Source organism: Aquarana catesbeiana, linkage group LG06 (assembly GCF_042186555.1).
Source record: "Aquarana catesbeiana isolate 2022-GZ linkage group LG06, ASM4218655v1, whole genome shotgun sequence".
Taxonomy (NCBI): Eukaryota; Metazoa; Chordata; class Amphibia; order Anura; family Ranidae; genus Aquarana; species Aquarana catesbeiana.
The window spans coordinates 22,794,511-22,807,197 of NC_133329.1; positions in this window are offsets into that span (position 1 = coordinate 22,794,511).

The window sequence follows — 12,687 nt, forward strand, 5'->3', positions numbered from 1 at the left end:
GGGAATTTAATTAAGAACAGTTATAGTTAATTTTCTTCCAACTTAAATAAGGTTTAACCACTTCAGCCCCGGAAGGATTTACCCCCTTCCTGACCAGAGCATTTTTTACATTTGGCCCTGAGCTGCTTTAACTTGTACATGCGCGGTCATGCAATGCTGTACCCAAACAAAATATGTCTCTTTTTTTTCCCACAAATAGAGCTTTCTTTTAGTGGTATTTGATCACCTCTGCAGTTTTTATTTTTTGCGATATAAACGAAAAAAGGCCGAAAATGTAAAAAAAAAAAGATATGTTCTACTTTTTGTTATAAAAAAATACAACAAACTCAATTTTAGTCATACATTTAGGCCAAAATTCAGCCACATGTCTAGGGGAAAAAAATTAATTAAGCTCATATTTATTGGTTTGCGCAAAAGTTATAGTGTCTACAAACTATTGTACATTTTCTGGAATTTACGCAGCTTTTGGTTTATGACTACCTATCTCATTTCTTGAGGTGCTAAAACAGCAGGGCAGTACAACCCCCCCACCCCAAATTACCCAATTTTGGAAAGTAGATACCCCAAGGAATTTGCTGAGAGGCATGTTGAGCCCATTGAATATTTTATATTTTTGTCATATGTAAATGAAAAATGACAAAAAATTACACAAAGTTGCCACTGAAATGTAATGTTGCTCAAACATGCCATGGGCATACATGAAATTACACCCCAAAATACATTCTGCAGCTTCTCCTGAGTATGAGGATACCACATGTGTGGGGCTTTTTGGGTACAGGACCCCGAAAACCAAGCTAGGCTCTCTAAGGGCTTAAAATGGTGATTTCACTTCCTCACTACCTATCACAGTTTTAGAGGTCATGAAATGTCAAGATAGCACAAACCCCCCCCCAAAATGACCCCATTTTGGAAATAAGACACTTCAAGCTATTTGCTGACAGGCATGTTGAGTCCATGAAATATTTTATATTTTGACACAAGTTTCGAGGAAATTACATTTTTTTTGTTTTTACACAAAGTTGTCACTAAATGATATATTGTTTAAACATGGCATGGTTATATATGGAATTACACCCCAAAATACATTCAGCTGCTTCTCCTGAGTACGGGGATACCACATGTGTGGGACTTTTTGGTAGTCTAACCGCTTACAGGATCACGAAAACCAATCACTGCCTTCAGGCTTTCTAAGGGTGTAAATTTTTGATTTCACTCCTCACTGCCTATCAAAGTTTTGGAGGCCATTAAAAGCCCAGATAGCACAACCCCCCCCCCCAAATGACCCCATTTTGGAAAGTAGACATCCCAAGCTATTTGCTGAGAGGCATTTTGAGTATTTTGCAGATCTTGCTTTTTGTCACAAAGTTTTAAAAATTGAAAAAAGAAAAAAAAAATGTTTCTTTTCTTTCTTCATTTTCAAAAATAAATGAGAGCCGCAAAATACTCAACATGCCTCTTAGCAAATACATTGGGGTGTCTACTTTCCAAAATGGGGTCATTTTGAGGGGTTTTGTGCTATCTGGACATTTCAGGGCCTCCGTAACTGTGATAGGTGGTGAGGAGTAAAATCACAATTTTAGGCCTTTAGAAAGCCCGAAGGTGATTGGTTTTCGGGGTCCTGTGTGCAGTTTGACTGCCAAAAAGTCTCACACATGTGGTATCCTCATACTCAGGAGAAGCAGCACAATGTATTGTTCGGGTCTAATTCCACATATAACCATGCCATGTTTGAACAATATATCATTTACTGACAACTTTGTGTAAATAAAAAAGAAATTCCCAAAACTTGTGGCAAAATATCAGATATTCCATGGACACAACATGCCTCTCAGCAAAAAGCTTGAAGTGTCTTCTTTCCAAAATGGGGTCATTTGGGGGGGGGGGGGGGTGCTATCTTGACATTTCAGGGCTTCCGAAACTGTGATAGGTAGTGAGGAATTGAAATCACCATTTTTTGCTCTTAGAAATCCTGAAGGCGGTGATTGGTTTTCAGAGCCCTGTACACTGCTAGGCTCCCAAAAAGTCTCACACATGTGGTATCCCCGTACTCAGGAGAAGCAGCAGAACACATTTTGGGGTGTAATTCCACATATGCCCATGGCATGTTTGAACAATATATAATTTAGTGACAAATTTGTGTCCAAAAAAAAAAAAAAGAAAAAAGTTTGTCATTTTCCCGAAACTTCTGGCAAAATATAAAATATTCCATGGACTCAACATGCCTATCAGCAAATAGCTTGGGGTGTCTACTTTCCAAAAAGGGGTCATTTTGGGGGGGTTTGAACTGCCCTGGCATTTTATGCACAACATTTAGAAGCTTATGTCACACATCACCCACTCTTCTAACCACTTGAAGACAAAGCCCTTTCTGACACTTTTTGTTTACATGAAAAACAAAACACGGGCATATGGTGAATTGGGTCAGTGGACCAGTATGACCACAACTCACTCTTTTTAGTTATGCCCATGAGGAGGGATAGGCCCAGAAAAGTCTTAAATTTGGAAACCGTGATAGGCTTCCAATCTCTGGCAAGGGTCAGCTGGGGATTAGCGGCAATGAATTGACCAGCATATAAATTGCTTTTGTCCACAATAGATCTATAGAGATCTTCCGTGAAAAACAGCAAATAAAAATTAAGTGATGTAAAATCAATGGTTTCGACCAGAATTCCGGGTTGGACAGTGAATGGGGGAAGTACGGGTGCTGCAGAAGTGGTGGGCTACCAATCAGGAAAGGCACTACGGGCTCGACAGGCTTGTCTTGGTGTACTTGGTGGCTGTGTGACTCTAATCTTGCTAGCCACCTCACCAGCTTGAACTGTACTTATGGGACTTGCCACGTCACCACGTGATACTGCAGTGCTGGATGTATAACCAGGATGTACTAGGCCGCTGGTGCTTGCCAGTTCACCAGAAGGACTAGTACTGGCTCTCTGCTCCATACGAGAGCCCTGTGGTTCAGGCCTGACTCTGCGAACGCTGCAGTTATGTGTGTTGTGTTTTGTAAGTGACAGTATTCAATTAATACTGCACTTGGGTGGGCTGGACTGGGCGGAGGGGCTAAACGCAGGTTCTAGCAGGTATCTGGGCTGATCCCGCTAACGCTGAGTTTTTGGGAACCCTAAATTGCTGGATACCCTCATATAGTTCTGATCAGATCAGATATTGATCTGTTTAGAAACTATACTACTAAGGGAGGTGTATGGTGCGTGGGTGTTAGCACTACTGGCACTAATATGACGCTGCCTGGGGCGATGCAGACCCTGACTGATGCTAAAACCTAACTGATGTCACCCACCGGGTGATCAGGGGGTTAAACCTTTATTGGGGTAATTTTTGGCGAGTGCCCTAACACTATAAAAAAAATCTAACTAACCAGCGTCACCCGAGACACTAATACAGTGATCACTGGTGACAGGGGGTGACAGGGGGTGATCAAAGGATTAAACCTTTATTACGGGGGTTAGGAGGGGTCCCTAGACCTATCTGGGCCTATCACTAAGTACTCTAATGCTGATTAGTGTCACCAGTACAGTGATCAAAAAAGATATGAAGGGAATGAAGGGGTTAACTGGGGGGGGTGATCGGGGGCTGATCGGGGGTGAAATATGTGCCTATGTGTAGTGATGTTAGTGTAGTGTTGGTACAACTCACGGTTAGATGTTATCTCTCTACTCTCTGGAACGAAAAGGATTCCACGAGGAAAGATTACATCACTTCCCATGTCTGTGTTTACAGTTACACAGGCAGGGGAGGATTTCATTTGTCAGGACCAATAATCAGGTCCAGGCCATAAATCATTGGCCTGGGTCTAGATACTGATCGGTTCTGCAACAAATCCGATCGTCACGGCCGCCTAGGGGGCCGTACACCCGATGTAACATAACGTCGATTCACCCACCCGTGCCATTCTGCAGCAGTAAAACTGCTGGTCAGGAAGTGGTTAAGTTTCAGTTCAGTGAGTAAAATAAGTATTTGATCCCCAAGCAAAACATGACTTGGTGGAGAAACCCTTGTTGGCAAGCACAGATATAGGACGTTTCTTGTAGTTAGTGACCAGGTTTGCACACATCTCAGGAGGGATTTTGGTCCACTCTATTTTACAGATTTTACAGATCTGTAAATTCTTAAGGTTTAAGGTTTCTTGGCTGTTGCTTGGCAACTCGAAGTTTCAGCTCCCTCCATAAATTTTCTAAAGGAATAAGGTCTGGAGACTGTCTAGGCCACTCCACTTCTTTGTTGCCTTGGTGGTATGTTTTGGGTCATGGTCATGCTGAAAGACCTATCCATAACCCATCTTCCATGTTCTGGCTGAGGGAAGAAGGTTCTCATCCAAGATTTTACAATACATTGCCTCTCCATTGGCCTCTCAATGAGGCAAAGTCAGTCTGTACCTTTAGCAGAGAAACAGTCCCAAAGCTTAACCATTTTCCGCCCGACATATAGCAAAGTGACGTCGGCAAAGTGGTTGCGGTTATCCTGACCGGACGTCATATGACATTGTCAGCATATCAAGCCGCTGTATGCCCCCAGGGGGTGCACATCGCGGTGATTGTTGTTGTGGTGTGTCAGTCTGACACACTGCAACTCGGATCTAGATATAGAGTCTCTTGAGAGACAGAGACACTTTACCACGTGATCAGATGTTCAAATCACGGCTGATCATGATGTAAACAGGAAGAGCTGTTGATCGGCTTTTCCTCACTGCTCTCCTGACAGGGGGGGGTCTGTGCTGATTGTTTATCAGCACAGACCCCCCTCGGATGCCCGCCCAGGACCACCAGGATGCCGCCAGGACCACCAGGGATGGCCACCACACTGCACAATCAGGTATGCCACCCTAGACCACCAGGGAAATGCCAATTAGTGCCCAGGCAGCTGCCAATCAGTGCCAATGAAAAATGCCTGCCAGTGCCACTAGTGATGCCTTTGAGTGAAATCTATCAGTGCCAGCCATCCCAGCCATCAGTGCCCATCAGTGCCGCCTTTCAGTGCCCATCAGTGCCACTTATCAGTGCCACTTTTCAGTGCCACTTTTCAGTGCCCAACAGTGCCATCTATCAGTCCCACCCATAAGTACCCATCAGTGCAGCCTTTCAGTGCCCATCAGTGTCACCTATCAGTGCCCATCAGTGCCCACCAGTGCCACTTATGAGTGCCCATTAGTACCGCCTATCAATGCCCATCAGTGCCGCATATCAGTGCCACCTCTCAGTGCCGCCTATCAGTGCCCATCATCGATGCCCATCATCAGTGCCCATCATCAGTGCCCATCAGTACCACCTCATCAGTGACATCTCATTGGTGCCACCCCATCGGTGCCGCCTTATCAGTGGCCATCAGTGCAGCTTATCAGTGCCCATCAGTGAAGGATAAAACTTACTTATTTACAAAATTTTATTACAAAAACAAAGAAAAACGTATTTCTTTTAAGATTCTCTGCGTTTTTTTATTAATTTAGCAAAAAATAAAAACTGCAGAGGTGATCAAATACCACCAAAGGAACGTTGTGGGAACAAAATGATATACAGTTGTATGCAAAAGTTTAGTAACCCCTGACAATTTCCCTGATTATCATTTATAAATATGTGGGTGTTTGGATCAGCAATTTAATTTTGATCTATCAAATAACTGAAGGACACAGTAATATTTCAGTAGTGAATTTAGGTTTATTGGATTAACAGAAAATGCACAATATGCATCAAAACGAAATCAGACAGGTGCATAAATTTGGGCACCCTTGTCATCGTGATTTTGTTGATTTGAATACCTGTAACTACTTAGCACTGATTAATTGGAACACACAATTGGTTTGGTGAGCTCATTAAGCTTTGAACTTCATAGACAGGTACATCCAATCTTATGAAAAGGTATTTAAGGTGGCCAATTGCAAGTTGTTGTTCTCTTTGACTCTCCTCTGAAGAGTGGCAAAATGGGGGCCTCAAAACAACTCTCAAATGACCTGAAAACAAAGAGTGTTCTACATTATGGTTTAGGGGAAGGCTACAAAAAGTTATCACAGAGATATAAGCTGCCAGTGTCCACTGTGAGGAACATAGTGAGGAAATGGAAGACCACAGGCACAGTTCTTGTTAAGGCCAGAAGTGGCAGGCCACATAAAATATTGGAGAGGCGAAGGATGGTGAGAATGGTCAAAAACCGCCCACGGACCACCTCCAAAGACCTACAACATCAACTTGCTGCAGATGGTGTCTCTGTGAATCCTTCAACAATTCAGCGCACTTTGCACAGGGAGAAGCTGTATGGAAGAGTGATGCGAAAGAAGCCTTTTCTGGACACACGCCACAAACAGAGTAACTTAGAGGTATGCAGAGTAACAGAGGTATGCAAACACACATTTGGACAAGCCAGCTTCATTTTGGAATAAGGTGCTGTGGACTGATGAAACAACGATTGAGTTATTTGGTCATAACAAGGGCGTTATGCATGGCAGCAAAAGAACACAGCATTCCAGGAAAAACACTTGCTACCCTCAGTAAAATTTGGTGGAGGTTCCATCATGCTGTGGGGCTGTGTGACCAGTGCTAGTACTAGGAATCTGGTTAAAGTTGAGGGTCGCATGGATTCCACTCAATATCAGCCATATTCTTGAGAATAATGTTGAGGAATCAGTCACAAAGTTGAAGTTACGCCGGGGCTGAATATTTCAACAAGACAACGACCCAAAACACTGCTCAAAATCTACTCGGGCATTTATGCAGAGGAACAAGTACAATGTTCTGGAATGGCCATCCCAGTCCCCAGACCTGAATATCATCTGTGGGGTGATTTGAAGTGGGCTGTCCGTGCTCGGCAACCATCAAACCTACCTGAACTGGAGATGTTTTGTAAGGAGGAATGGTCCAAAATACATTCATCCAGAATCCAGACACTCATTACAGGCTTTAGGAAGCGTCTAGAGGCCGTTATTTCTGCTAAAGGAGGCTCTACTAAATATTGATGTGATTTTTCTGTTGGGGTGCCCAAATTTATGCACATGTCTAATTTCGTTTTGATGCATATTGCGCATTTTCTGTTAATCCAATAAACCTCATTTCACTACTGAAATATTAATGTGTCCTTCAGTTATTTGATAGATCAAAATTAAATTACTGATCCAAACACCGAAATATTTATAAATGACAATCATGGAAATTGTCAGGGGTTCCTAAACTTTTGCATATAACTGTAAATTTAGTTTGGGTACAGTTTAGCATGACCGCGCAATTGTCATTTAAAAAGTGACGGCACTGAAAGCTGAGAATTGGCCTGAGTAGGAAGGTGCGAAAGTGCTCTGAAGTGGTTAATGTTTCCACCTCTGTGGTTGACTGTAGGGATTGTGTTCTTGTGCCGCGTACACACGGTCAGACTTTTCGGCTACAAAAGTCCGACAGCCCGTCCGACAGACTTTTGACAGACTTTCGACGGACTTTTGGCGGACTTGCGGCGGACTTTCTAACGAACGGACTTGCCTATATACGATCACACAAAAGTCAGACGGATTCATACGTGATGACGTACACCGGACTAAAATAAGGAAGCTGATAGCCAGTATCCAATAGCTGCCCTAGCATGGGTTTTTGTCCGGCGGACTAGCATACAGACGAGCGGATTTCTGGGTCCGGCGTAGTTACGACGTAAAGATTTGATACAAATCTAAAGTCCGTCAGATTTGCGGCTGGAAAAGTCCGCTGAAAGTCCGGGGAAGCCCACACACGATCGGATTGTCAGCCGGCTTTGGTCCGTCGGCGTCCGTCGGACTTTTGTAGACGAAAAGTCCGACCGTGTGTACGCGGCATTAGGGTCATAGTTAGCATTTTTCTTCCTCCAAACATGGAAAATTAGAAATTAGAACCCCTGATCCAACCAGGAAGAATAATTGGTCCTAATAATTTTTAATATTATATAAACGCATTCTGTTATTTTTTTTCTTCTTTTACCAATTTTTCTTCATTTTTACAAATGTATTGCAAACTTTCTTTCACCATCACAACGTCCCATTCTAAACTTAAAATCAAAACAGCAAAAATTGATTTATTTATGAATATTTGTATGTTGTGTGTGTCATGGGGGAATACACTCATTCGAATACAGTCTCATTTTCTGTAGTAATTAATTTTCCCCGATGATCCATGTGAGTAATCTCAGATGAATACAGAGTCAGCATACACTCCTGTGTGCAACGGGGATGTCAGGGGAAAATGTCGGCATAATAAATATATCTACGTGTGGCTAATACAACTGCACTGCGATCAAAAATGTCACACAGATTTTCTGGTGTAATAATTTTACTTTCTTCAGCAAAATGTCTCCACATTAGACCTGAAGTGATTCTTCCCGGGGAGACTCCCCCATTCCACTTTCATCAAGATTTACTTCTGCTGGTCTATCACTGACACAATCTAGAATGAGGCCACGATAAGGAAAATAGAAAATATTTCCATTCATAAAACACAGCTAAGCTCTATTTATATGTATCATTTTTAAGAGCGTGCTTTGCATATCTTTAAGATGTGAAACAAGACCTACACTATATTACCAAAAGTATTGGGACGCCTGCCTTTACACACACATGACCTTTAATGGCATCCCAGTCTTATGCCCTGTACACACGATAGGATTCTCCAACAACAAAATCCATGTTTTTTTTTTCGACGGATGTTGGCTCAAACTTGTCTTGCATACACACGGTCACACAAATCTTGTCGGAAATTCCGAACGTCGAGAACGTGGTGAGGTACAACACGTACGACGGGTCGAGAAAAATGAAGTTCACTAGGCAGTGCGGCTCTTCTGCTTGATTCCAAGCATGCGTGGAACTTTGTGCGTCGGAATTGTGTACACACGATCGGAATTTACGACAACGGATTTGTCCAGCTCTCAAATTTTGTGTGTCGGAAATTCCAATGGAAAATGTCCTACACACGGTTGGAATTTCTGACAACAAGCTCCCATTGAATATTTCCCATTGGAAAATCCTATCGTGTGTACGGGCATAAGTCCATAGGGTTCAATATTGAGTTGGCCCACCCTTTGCAGCTATAACAGCTTCAACTCTTCTGGGAAGGCTGTCCACAAGGTTTAGGAGTGTGTCTATGGGAATGTTTGACCATTCTTCCAGAAGCGCATTTGTGAGGTCAGGCACTGATGTTGGATGAGAAGGCCTGGCTCACAGACTCTGCTCTAATTCATTCCAAAGGTGTTCTATCAGGTTGAGGTCAGGACTCTGTGCAGGTCAGTCAAATTCCTCCCCCCAAACTCGCTCATCCATGTCTTTTATAGACCTTGCTTTGTGCACTGGTCCAAATCATTTGGTGGAGGGGGGATTATGGTGTGGGGTTGTTTTCAGGGGTTGGGCTTGGCCCCTTAGTTCCAGTGAAGGGAACTCTTAAGGCGTCATCATACCAAGACATTTTGGACATTTTCATGCTCCCAACTTTGTGGGAACAGTTTGGGGATGGCCCCTTCCTGTTCCAACATGACTGAGCACCAGTGCACAAAGCAAGGTCCATAAAGACATGGATGAGCGTGTTTGGGGTGGAGGAACTTGACTGGCCTGCACAGAGTTCTGACCTCAACCCGATAGAACTAGAGTGGAGACTTTCCCATAGACACACTCCTAAACCTTCTGGATGGCCTTTCCATAAGAGTTGAAGCTGTGATAGCTGCAAAGGGTGGAGCCAACTCAATATTGAACACTGGCAGGAAGTTGAAAAAAAGTCCTGCATGCAGCATCTTTGGGGAGCTTTAGGAGCGCTGTATACACTGCTACTAAATCACCCCTGCCCATTGAAATTAATGGGAAGCGCTGCTCAGCAGTGGCGCTTTGTGGGCGCTCTTAACCTTTTATTCGTCTGCTAGCAGGGGTTAAAATTGCCTTGCTAGCGGCCGAAAAGCGCCTCTAAAATGACAGTAGAAAGGAGCACCACTTTACCGCCGACGCCCCCCGCCCTAGTCTGAAAGTGCCCTTTAGGTCTGTTAATCACTTGCCTACTGGGCACGTTTACCCTCTTCCTGTCCAGGTCAATTTTCAGTGTTCATCACTGTCGCACTTTGAATGACAATTGCGCGGTCATGCAACACTGTACCCATATTACATTTTTATCATTTTTTCATACAATTAGAGGTTTATTTTCATTGCTATTAATCATCATTGGGTTTTTTATTTTTTTGCTAAACAAATGAAAATTCTTTTTTTTTTGTTTCTGCAAAATTTGCAAATAAATAATCTTTCATCATAATTGTAGGTAAAAATATATTCTGCTACATTTCTTTGGTGAAAATAACCCAAATCAGTGTATATTATTTAGTCTTTAGGAAAGTTATAGAGTCCACAAACTGTAGCATAGATATCTTAAAATTAATCATTCCTGATGTACTGACGGCCGATCTAATTTCTTGAGGCCATAAAATGCCAGGGCAGTACAAATACCCCTAAATGGCCCATTTTTAGAAAGAAGACAGTCCAAGGTATTTAGTAAGAATCATGGTACGTTTTTTGAAGTTGTCGTTTTTTTTTTTTCACAATTTTTGGGAAAATTACATTTAAAAAAATAATTTACATTTTTTTTTTCTTTACATACTGCCACCAGTGCAGCACAGCGTTATCATATAATGTGTGTGGTGGTGATCAGGGACACTGACTGGTGACAGTATGTAAAAAAATAATAATATCTTTTTTTTTAAAGGTTTATTATATTTTTTGTTTTGTTTTTTGTAATTTTTTTCTAACACACTGTAACCAGAGCAATTCAGTGTTACCATAGTAACACTGTACTACTCAGGGGAAGAGATCCAGATTTTTTGCTTATATCAGTGAATTTCATTGGTATAAGCAGCCATTTTTTGCTGAATGAAACAAATTCATTCAGTGTCTTTTGTTGTGATTAGCTGTGATTGGCCAAAGCTAATCACATGGTACAGATGGGCTGTGATTGGCCCTGTCTGCACCATGTGATCACCAGTGTTAATTTTGGGAGCAAATTTCGATTCAGTTTTAGTCTTAGGACTAAAATGGCATTTTAGTTTTAGTCCCATTTTAGTCTTCTGAAATTGTTTTAGTTTTAGTCGTATTTAGTCGACTAATGCCGCGTACACATGAGCGGACTTTACGGCAGACTTTGCCCGGCGGACTTTTCGACGGACTTTACGACGGACTTTCTGAATGAACGGACTTGCCTACACACGATCCACCAAAGTCCATCGAATTCGTACGTGATGACGATTATAGGGAGCTATGATCAGTGACAGTGTCACTAGGCAGAACGGGAAATGCTTGTTTACATCAGCATCTCCCCGTTCTTCCTCTCCGTGAGACGATCGTGGGTATCCCCACAGACATCGGGTCCACGGGACCCGCGATCATGGTCATGGAGATCCCGGCAGGCGCACGCGTGCCCGCAAGCCGCCTCTTAAAGGGCAACATACAGGAACGTTATTCTGCCTGTACGTGTCCTTCTGCCACAGTATATCTGCATGAGGTGGTTGGGAAGCGGTTAAAGTGGATTTCCTGCGTTTTTATTTTTTTTGTTTTTTTAACACCCCCATGTTGTTTGCATTTACTCCTACATCAATCAGCATTAGTAGAAAATGTCAGTTTTGTCATTTTATTTGAAAAACTTACTTTGCAGTCCCCCCTGAGCATGCCCCCATCTTCAGCATGGGCATCTGAAGCCTACCGCTATCTAGTTCCAAGATATGGCGCTGCTGGCTACCCAGCATGCACCTCCCAATCACGTGCAAGCTCATAAACAACAAAGCGCAGCGCGGTGCTCCAAGCGCCAGTGGTGGTGGAGGCACCTTGACTTCTGGGATTGATGACACTCATATCCCAGGAGCCAATGCATGGCCGGACATGACGTACCTCGCCGAGGCAAGGTACTGCAGAAGTAGAGGAATCCAATGAAAAAAAGGTATTTGTACGGCTGAAAAAAGGAAATAAGCAATGAGAGTACAGGACTCAATGAAGAATGTGGGGGAGGGGGGTTGTAACAGAGAGAGGCTCTGTCGCTATAAGTTTATAGGAAAAGGTGACTCAGGAGTCTCATTAAGGATTAATGCAAGGTTCAGAACTAGCATCTCTCCAGATCCGGTAGTTCTGAATCAGAATGTTCAATCCTGGGTCCAGGTTTTGCTAGACGCCTGCAAACTGGCTCACTACACAGGTGTGAAGTGTCATTATATAGTCAGGTATGAGAATTGCTCAAAGCTCTCATTTTGGAGACAGAAGGTCTCACCCGGGGTCAGGGAGCCCCAGCCAGAAGCCACGGGACAGAGGTCTCATCAAGGGGTCAGAGGACCCAGCAGTTCTTGGTTACAGGATTTAAGTCAGCTCCTATCAGGGGCATCAGGAGAACCCCAATCCCTAGGCTAGAGGTGGGCCATGCAGTAGGGAGCTGCAACTGAAGGCTTAGAGAGCCAAGTGTGTGAGAGAGCTGAATGACGCAGTCAAAGGACTGGTAAAAGGAGCAGCAGTGCTGCCAACATGTAAGCCAGGTGGCTTGGTATTTTCGTTAATTCATGTTTTGTGGAAGAAACCCCTGCGTGGGCAACTGGTGTATAAGTGATCTTTTCCTTTACTCAATAGAAGTGGGCTGCCATGGCCTAAAACTACAGTTTGGACTGGTGCAGCTCATTGTAAATGCACCTGCTACTTGAGTTTAATCACCCCAATCTCACTATATATAT